The following is a 7,649-nucleotide window of genomic DNA, read 5'->3' on the forward strand; positions in this document are numbered from 1 at the left end:
ACCCGTCCTCCCTTTCTCCTCCCCCTCCTCTCCCCTTTCCCCTCCACCTCTCCCATGTGGCTCGGCCCGCAAGGCCCCGGGATCCCGCAGCGCTCCTATCCGCTCCCTGCGCTGCCCGCTCCCTCCCCGCAGACCACAGACGGAGGACCGGAGCCTCAGTCCCGCCGCTTTTGGCACTCACACCCACCACCGAGATAAGCACCCCGAGACACAGGCACACCACAGGGCCACACCCACACGGTACACAGACACAACACCCCACAGACACCCCCTTCAGACACACACCACACAGGTACACGGAGTCCTGCCCCACAAGCAGCCCGTGCACACAGGCCGACCTCACACATACACGGCGTCTCGCAGGGCCTCCCAGGGCCGCAGCCCCCACATTCGGGGTCACCTGCTGCCCTGGAGGCCCAGACACCTCCCCCTGGCCCTCTGTAGCCACTTGTCTGTACACCAGCATGTCCCCTACCATGAACTTAGGGTGACCAAGGACGGGATGAGGAAGAGAGGGAGCGAGGCATTCAGGGGATGGACCCCTTCCCAGCTGTTTCCCGGGGACCCTCCGGGGCCCATCTCTCACCCTCTTTGACAGTGACCCCAGACTGGTGGCCCCAACAGGGCCCTTTTCCGTGGGGCATTTCCACTCAGGGCTGGTGGGAGTGTGGGGGTTGTGGTGTGGAGGGCTGCCCCTCCTGGGCTTCCGGAAGCAGCATGTCGGGGAGGCCAGGAAAGTTCTGCTCCCCGCGACTCAGACCCATCTGAGCAGCTGGGATCAAGGCAGACGCACCCCCCACCCCCACCCCTGCCATTGGCCATGGGCAGTCTTGTGCCCAGCCAGGGCAGGGGAGAATGGGAGCTGGGTCTATCTGGGTGGAGGGGGAGGAATGACTCTGACCCAAGGCAGAAGGCAGAGCTGGCAGAGGCAGGAGGTCACTGTCCCTTTCTAGGTGTCCCCACCTCCCCACGCCTCTGCACCCCTGCAAAGTGGCTCCTTAGCCCCGTTTGCTGATAAGGACACTGAAACCCTGAGGGCTCAGGGGGTCTCACCTGGGCATGCTGGTGGTGCCGACTGGAGCTGGAACTGGTCCTACAGATGTCCTGCGCCAGCAAGGCCTTCGGCCGCATGCACAGGAGCTCTCTCGTAAGCCGCTCTCTACAACCTTTGGTTGTTGGGGAAGCCAGGGCCCAGAGAGGCTCAACTCTTTCTCAAGATCACACAGTGACCAGGTGTTGGAGTGGGGATTCGCACTCAGCACCTCTTCACGGAGAAGCCCTGTCTCCTGCTGAACACAGTCCTCTGGGGGCTGCTGCTTCCTCCCGCACACGGGGCCCCTCGGAGCAGGGAGGATCAGGGCAAGGTCAAGGAAGGAGAGGCGTTTATTTAGAGAGGGTGGAACTGGGCAGGTGCACAGGGTCCGGAAGGAGCTGGAAGCCTCAAGGCTGGTGGGCAGGACCCATGACTGAAGTGGGGAAGAGGTCGCTGGCTCCAGGCAGGAGCCTGGTGGGAGGAAGAGGAGGGAGCCAGGAGCCAGGGAGCCCTGCAGATGCAGGCGGGAGGGAAGCCAGCCCCAGGTGGGGCTCCAGGGATGGAAGCCGCCCCACGGGCCGATTGCCATTCTGCAGGCGGCTCATTCAGCTCTGTTATGGACTGAACGTGTCCCCCCAGAATTCATATGCTGGAACCCCAGGTCTAATGTGATGGTATGAGGAGGTGGGGCCGTTGACTGGTGATCAGGTCATGAGGGTGGAGCCCTCACACATGGGATTCCTGCCCTTATAAGAGAGGCCAGAGGTCGAGCGCTGTGACTCACGCCTGTAATCCCAGCACTTTGGGAGGCCAAGGCGGGTGGATCACCTGAGGTCAGGGGTTCGAGACCAACCTGGCCAACATGGTGAAAACCCATCTCTACTAAAAATAAAAAAATTAGCCTTGCATGGTGGTGGACATCTGTGATCCTAGCTACTGGGGAGGCTGAAGCAGGGGAATCACTTGAGCCCAAGATGCGGAGGCTGCAGTGAGCCGAGATCATGTCACTGCACTCCAGCCTGGGCAACAGAGCAAGATTTTGTCTCAAAAAAAAAGGATAAAGAAAAGAAAAAGAGGCCCCAGAAAGGCCTTGCCCCTTCCTCCTTGTGTGGATACAGCAAGAGGCCAGCAGTGTGCAACCTGGAGGAGGGCCGTCACTGGAACCCAACCATGCCGGCACCCTGATCTCAGACTGCCAGCCTGCAGCCTGGGAGGAATACATTCTGTTGCTTCGAAGCCGCCCAGGCTTTGGTCATCTATTAAGCAGCCCAAAGAGACTCAGCCAAGTACCACACCCGTGCTGGGCCCTTAGTGGGTACCAGCCTGGGCAGCCCCGCCCCTGGGAGCCTACAGTCTGGGGAACGTCGCTCAAACTGGGCATTTCCAGGACACAGTGACAAGTGCTGGGATGAGAGGCCTTGGGAGCAGACAGCAGGGACTCAATCCTCTGTGCGGGGCATGGGGTGGACACCTGGGCTTTCTGACGGCAACCAGATGGGGGCATGGTCAGAACTGACCAGAGGAACGCAGGGAAAGGCAGGTGACTGCTACTGCCTTTCCGGTCCCACAGGAAGGCTGGTGATGCAATTCTCGGCAGGGACCAGGGGAGGAAACCGACATGGGAGAGCTGTTGAGCAGGCAGAGGGAAGGGCTGGTGTTCCCCTAGCCAAGATAGACACACACACACACACACATACACACACACACACATCCCACTTCCCAGCCGTGTGGGGCTGCCCAGCGCTCATTCCAGCTGCACAGCCTTTATTGGGGCCATTTTTTCGAACCCACCCCCACCACCTGCCCGCCCTCTTCCATCATTTCTGCCTCTCTGGGTTGTTCTGCCTTCCCTCCCAAATACACCCTAAGTGACAGATGGTCTACACCTTCCTGTTGGAGGCAGTGAAGCCCTTCCATGGAGACATGTGACACCACCTCCAGGCAGCCCCACAAGCCTCAACATTCCCCGATGAACAGCACCAAGAAGGGGGAAGCTCAGTGCTGTTTCAACCCATCGGAGCCAGCTTTGGATGCTGGATGGTGTCTGGGCCAGAAGCAGGGATTGGACTCACCAGACTGGGTCAAGTGTCTCTAGGGCTCTGGAATTCTCCCAAAGAGTCAGACTCGGACCCCAAGCACGGTGGCCTGGAGCAGCTCCTCTGCCTCTGCCATCACGGAGCCCAGGGATCCTTAAAGACTCACCCACCTATGTTTCTCTGGCTTATTTACTGCGCCTGGCAGCTGAGGGGGCTTCAGTGATGCCCCCAAACTCCCAGGGAGCCCCCCTGCCTGGCTCTGGGAAGACTTCTAACTCTCATGGCTGAAGAGTGCAGCAAACCCCAAAAAGATCTTCCTATAGGAACATCCTGGCCCATACACTTCCCAACCATCTCAGTGACCCGAAGCATGTTCTCCAGGGGACATCACCTCCCCCAGGCCGGCCACAAGTAACTTCTAGTAACTTCTAACACAGCCCACAGCTGTTCTGGTCATGTTGATTATCTGGCCACGTTAATCAGGGCAAGCAGAAATCCGTGAGGGCAAGATGAACCCGGGGTCTGACCTCATGGAGCTCAGAGTCCAGCAGGAAATCACAGAGGAATCATGATGAACGCTATCGAGCAAGTGCTATTTGCAGATGCTGCTCTAAACACTTCCGTGCTTAAAGCTTACCTCCCCTTGAAGGAGGGCACGACTCGGGAGTAGGCCCAACCCCTGCAGATCAAGAAACCAGGACACAGAGAGGTTAAGTACCTTGACCACGGTCACACAGCTGAGCTCCAGATAAGAAATCATACAAGAAAGGGAGGCCCAGGCAGCTGTGCAGGGGAGCACAGAGCAGCTGCCTCCTCTGAGGCTGAGGTTTCTTCCTCCAGGAAGCTGGCCTAGATTTCCACCAGCCCAGCAAGGCCATGGACAGCAGGGCCATGGCCAGTGTGTCCAGGCTGGCTAGCCTGGCAAACTCTGTCCCAGGGAGCCCGTGTCTGGACTGGGGAGATACAGATGGGCCGGCTGCACAGGTGTGTGACCTTGCAGGTGCACAGGGCCCCAGGCTTAGAAGGGCCCTGCACGGGCTTCCTGCTGTGCGGTTGCCATCTTGAAATTTGCAATACATCAGGCACAAGAGGTCCTGCTTTTCATTTTACCCTGGGTCCCACAGATATAACTACCCCATACACAGGCACTAAACTATGGCAATGCTGAGCTGCGGCTGGGCGGAGGGCTGGCGGGAAGGTTGCAGAGGGTCTCCTGGAAGAATTGGCCAGGCAGAGAGGCCGAGGGGCTGGAGTGAGGCTGGTCAGATGGGCAGCTCCCTGGAGATGACAGTCAGGAGTGAGCTTTGTCCTGCCTGACCCCAAAACCCTGCCCTGGCCCTCCAGGACACCTCAGGGCAGCTCCCTGGGAGCTGGGCCAGCACCAGGCAGGTCAGGAGGAGCAAAGCTCTGAGAGGACTTTTTTTTTTTTGAGACCGAGTCTGGCTCTGTGGCCCAGGCTGGAGTGCAGTGGTGCAATCTCAGCTCACTGCAAGCTCCGCCTCCCAGGTTCACCCCATTCTCCTGCCTCAGCCTCCCGAGTAGCTGGGACTACAGGCACCTGCCACCACACCCGGCTAATTTTTTGTATTTTTAGTAGAGATGGGGTGTCACCTTGTTAGCCAGGATGGTCTCGATCTCCTGACCTCATGATCCGCCCGTCTCGGCCTCCCAAAGTGCTAGGATTACAGGCTTGAGCCACCGCGCCCGGCCGAGGACTTTTATTTTAATTTTTGAGACAGTCTCGCACTGTTGCCCGGGCTAGAGTGCAGTGGTGCGATCTCGGCTCACTGCATCCTCCGCCTTACAGGTTCAAGCGATTCTCCTGTCTCAGCCTCCCAAGTAGCTGGGATTACAGGCATGTGCCACCACATTCGGAAATTTTTGTATTTTCAGTGGAGACAGGGTTTCACCATGTTGGCCAGGCTGGTCTTGAACTCCTGACTTCAAGTGATCCGCCTGCCTCAGCCTCCCGAAGTGCTGGGATTACAGGCGTGAGCCACCGTGCCTGACCAGAGAGGCCTTTAAAAATACCCCTACACCTGTGTATTGACTAGATAGCATGCTTGTGCACAGCGTTTGGAAGGCACGAATGAGAAACCAGTGTGAAGAAAGCCCCTCCCTGCTGGTCTCTCACCTAACCCTGGTCCCTCCCACTGGGTAACCCAGTTTCCTGTGTACCTCCCAGAGGTATTCTGTGCACACACAAGGAGGCATGCGCATGCGTGGTTTTCATATTTTCGTGAGGATTTCACATACATTCTGTATTGTACACACTCTTCTGCGCTTAGCTTCTCACTTCACAATCCGACCAGGAAATCATAAAAGGCTCTCTCAAGGCCACTGAATTGTATAGATGGAGAAACCGGAGCCCAGAGTGTCACACAGCAAGTGTGGGTGTTCTGGTGGTCCGGGCGTAGAGCCTGGCCTTGGCACAGTGGAATCCATGTCCTTCCGCGTGCTCACCAAACCCCCTCAGCCTCCTCACAGCTTCTCTCCTGCCCTCATTGCAAGGGCTGCCAAGGAGGGGGCCACGGAGGCACTGTGATGATTTCCATTTCCACATGAGGCTCTGAGAGGTGCAGCCACTGTCCTGAGGCCACACAGCAGAACCAGGATTGGAACTCACCAAGCTGCAGTGGCCCCCCAGGAGCAGGCTCATGTTTCCCCAGGTGGGCACTGCCCCTCAGCACAGCCTTACAATCTCCCTCATGCCAGATGGAGAACTTCAGCAGGTGAGGTTTCGGCAGTGGAGTCTCTCAGCCTGACAGAGCCACAGGATGGAGCTGGCAGGAGTCCCAGCTAGGCCTGGAGGGTGGGTGGGGCCAGGTGGCTCGCTGGGGGCGCGCGGCAGATTTGGGGGCCTGGTCTCCTAGGCTCCAGCTGTACCACTGAGGCTCCTGGAGCGCCCCCTGGGCCTGTCTGGTCGCCAGGGAGGGCCAGCATCAGCCAGCTGAACGTGCCTGGGGCTGCTGCTCTGTTCACCATTTGGGTTTGAAGCATTATTTTAATTGTGTGTGTTTATCCAAAGCTCGCCTTTGAAATCTGGTTTTGTGCCTCCCCATAAAGGGCGCTGGTTTAGATACAAAGTGTGTTGCGGCCTCAGCCTTTAAAGAATTCCTGAGCGGGCCGGGCACGGTGGCTCAAGCCTGTAATCCCAGCACTTTGGGAGGCCGAGACGGGCGGATCATGAGGTCAGGAGATCGAGACCATCCTGGCTAACACGGTGAAACCCCGTCTCTACTAAAAAATACAAAAAACTAGCCGGGCGTGGTGGCGGGCGCCTGTAGTCCCAGCTACTCGGGAGGCTGAGGCAGGAGAATGGCGTAAACCCGGGAGGCGGAGCTTGCAGTGAGCTGAGATCCAGCCACTGCACTCCAGCCTGGACGACAGAGCAAGACTCCGTCTCAAAAAAAAAAAAAAAGAATTCCCGAGCGAAGGGGCTCACTTTCTCTGAGCACATGTGGCCCCACTTGTGGGCGACTGTGGCAGGTCTGCAGGACAACTTGGGTCCTGTCCTGACTAGCCACGGGCAAGTGACAGCAGCCCCTCAAAAACTGTGTGTGGCTCACACCTGCAACCCCAGCACTTCGGGAGGCTAAGGCAGGAAGATTGCTTGAAGCCAGGAACTTGAGACCAGACTGATCCACAAGGTGAGACCCCACCCCCCCAGCACCATCTCTTTAAAAAATAAATTAATTAATTAAAAATAAATTAAAAAATAAAAAGTTGTGTGGGATGAAACTTCCAAAGTACTGGAGGTGCCGTCCACCCTGGTGCAAGGGACACAACCTTGGGGGTCAAGAGAATGCTGTAAGCTCAGGACCCGCTTTGTCCAGAAAAACACCCACCCCCACAACAAAAACTTTACAACCAGTTCTAGGCCCTTCTAGGACCTTCTGAGACCCATCCACAAACCCTTCCCTCCAGTTTAGAGCCCATTCCTAAAGAAATCTCATGGTCAGCCCTTTTGGAATATAATCATAGTAGATAAAGTTGAACACCGCACTGTGCTGTGGGATTTCTCTGATTAACTCCATTACTCCTCACACTTGAGGCACAGAGAGGTTGGGTCACTCACCCAAGGTCACACAGCCAGGAAGTGGCAAAGCCAGGATCCAAGCCCAGCCAGTCCTACCCAGTTCTGCACTCCTAACCACACACGCATGCATGCACACACACACAGAGCACACGCATGGATGCATGGACACGCATGGCACCTGGCTCCTGAGTCAACCCCTGGGTTAGGCCCAGGGAGGGCCTGGGGTGGAAGACCTCAGGCGAACTGCCCCGGCTTGGGGTCTGGTGAGCTGGGTGACTGAGGTCGAGTCCTTTGTGAGGATTAGGTGGGCACCACCTGGAGATCCCTGGCCCAAGGCCAGCAGCGGGGAGGAGCTGATACCATTATGAGGGAAGTGACAGACAGTGGGGACACCCCTCCCCAGTGACTGCCACTCAGCACAGCTTCCTCCCCCTTCCCTCTTCCTCTCCCCTCTCCTCTCCTCCCCTCCCTCATTCTCCCCTCCATCATTCTCCCCCTCCTCCTCTCTCATTTCTCCCCTCCCTCCACATTCTTGCCCCCT

General features: G+C 57.6%; 1 protein-coding gene across 2 annotated transcripts in view; it reads right to left on the reverse strand.

Annotated features, from left to right (window-relative positions):
• The window catches only part of NTMT1 (N-terminal Xaa-Pro-Lys N-methyltransferase 1), a 27,882-nt gene extending 26,409 nt beyond the window's left edge, over positions 1-1,473 (reverse strand). For both annotated transcript variants that reach the window (XM_011931220.1, XM_011931214.1), the window contains exon 1: positions 1,054-1,473. The gene's annotated coding sequence lies outside the window, so the exon portion shown is untranslated. The remainder of the gene's footprint in view (positions 1-1,053) is intronic.
• Between the last annotated feature and the right edge of the window lie 6,176 nt (positions 1,474-7,649).

This window comes from Colobus angolensis, unplaced genomic scaffold, assembly GCF_000951035.1.
Source record: "Colobus angolensis palliatus isolate OR3802 unplaced genomic scaffold, Cang.pa_1.0 Scaffold9, whole genome shotgun sequence".
NCBI classification, from domain to species: domain Eukaryota; kingdom Metazoa; phylum Chordata; class Mammalia; order Primates; family Cercopithecidae; genus Colobus; species Colobus angolensis.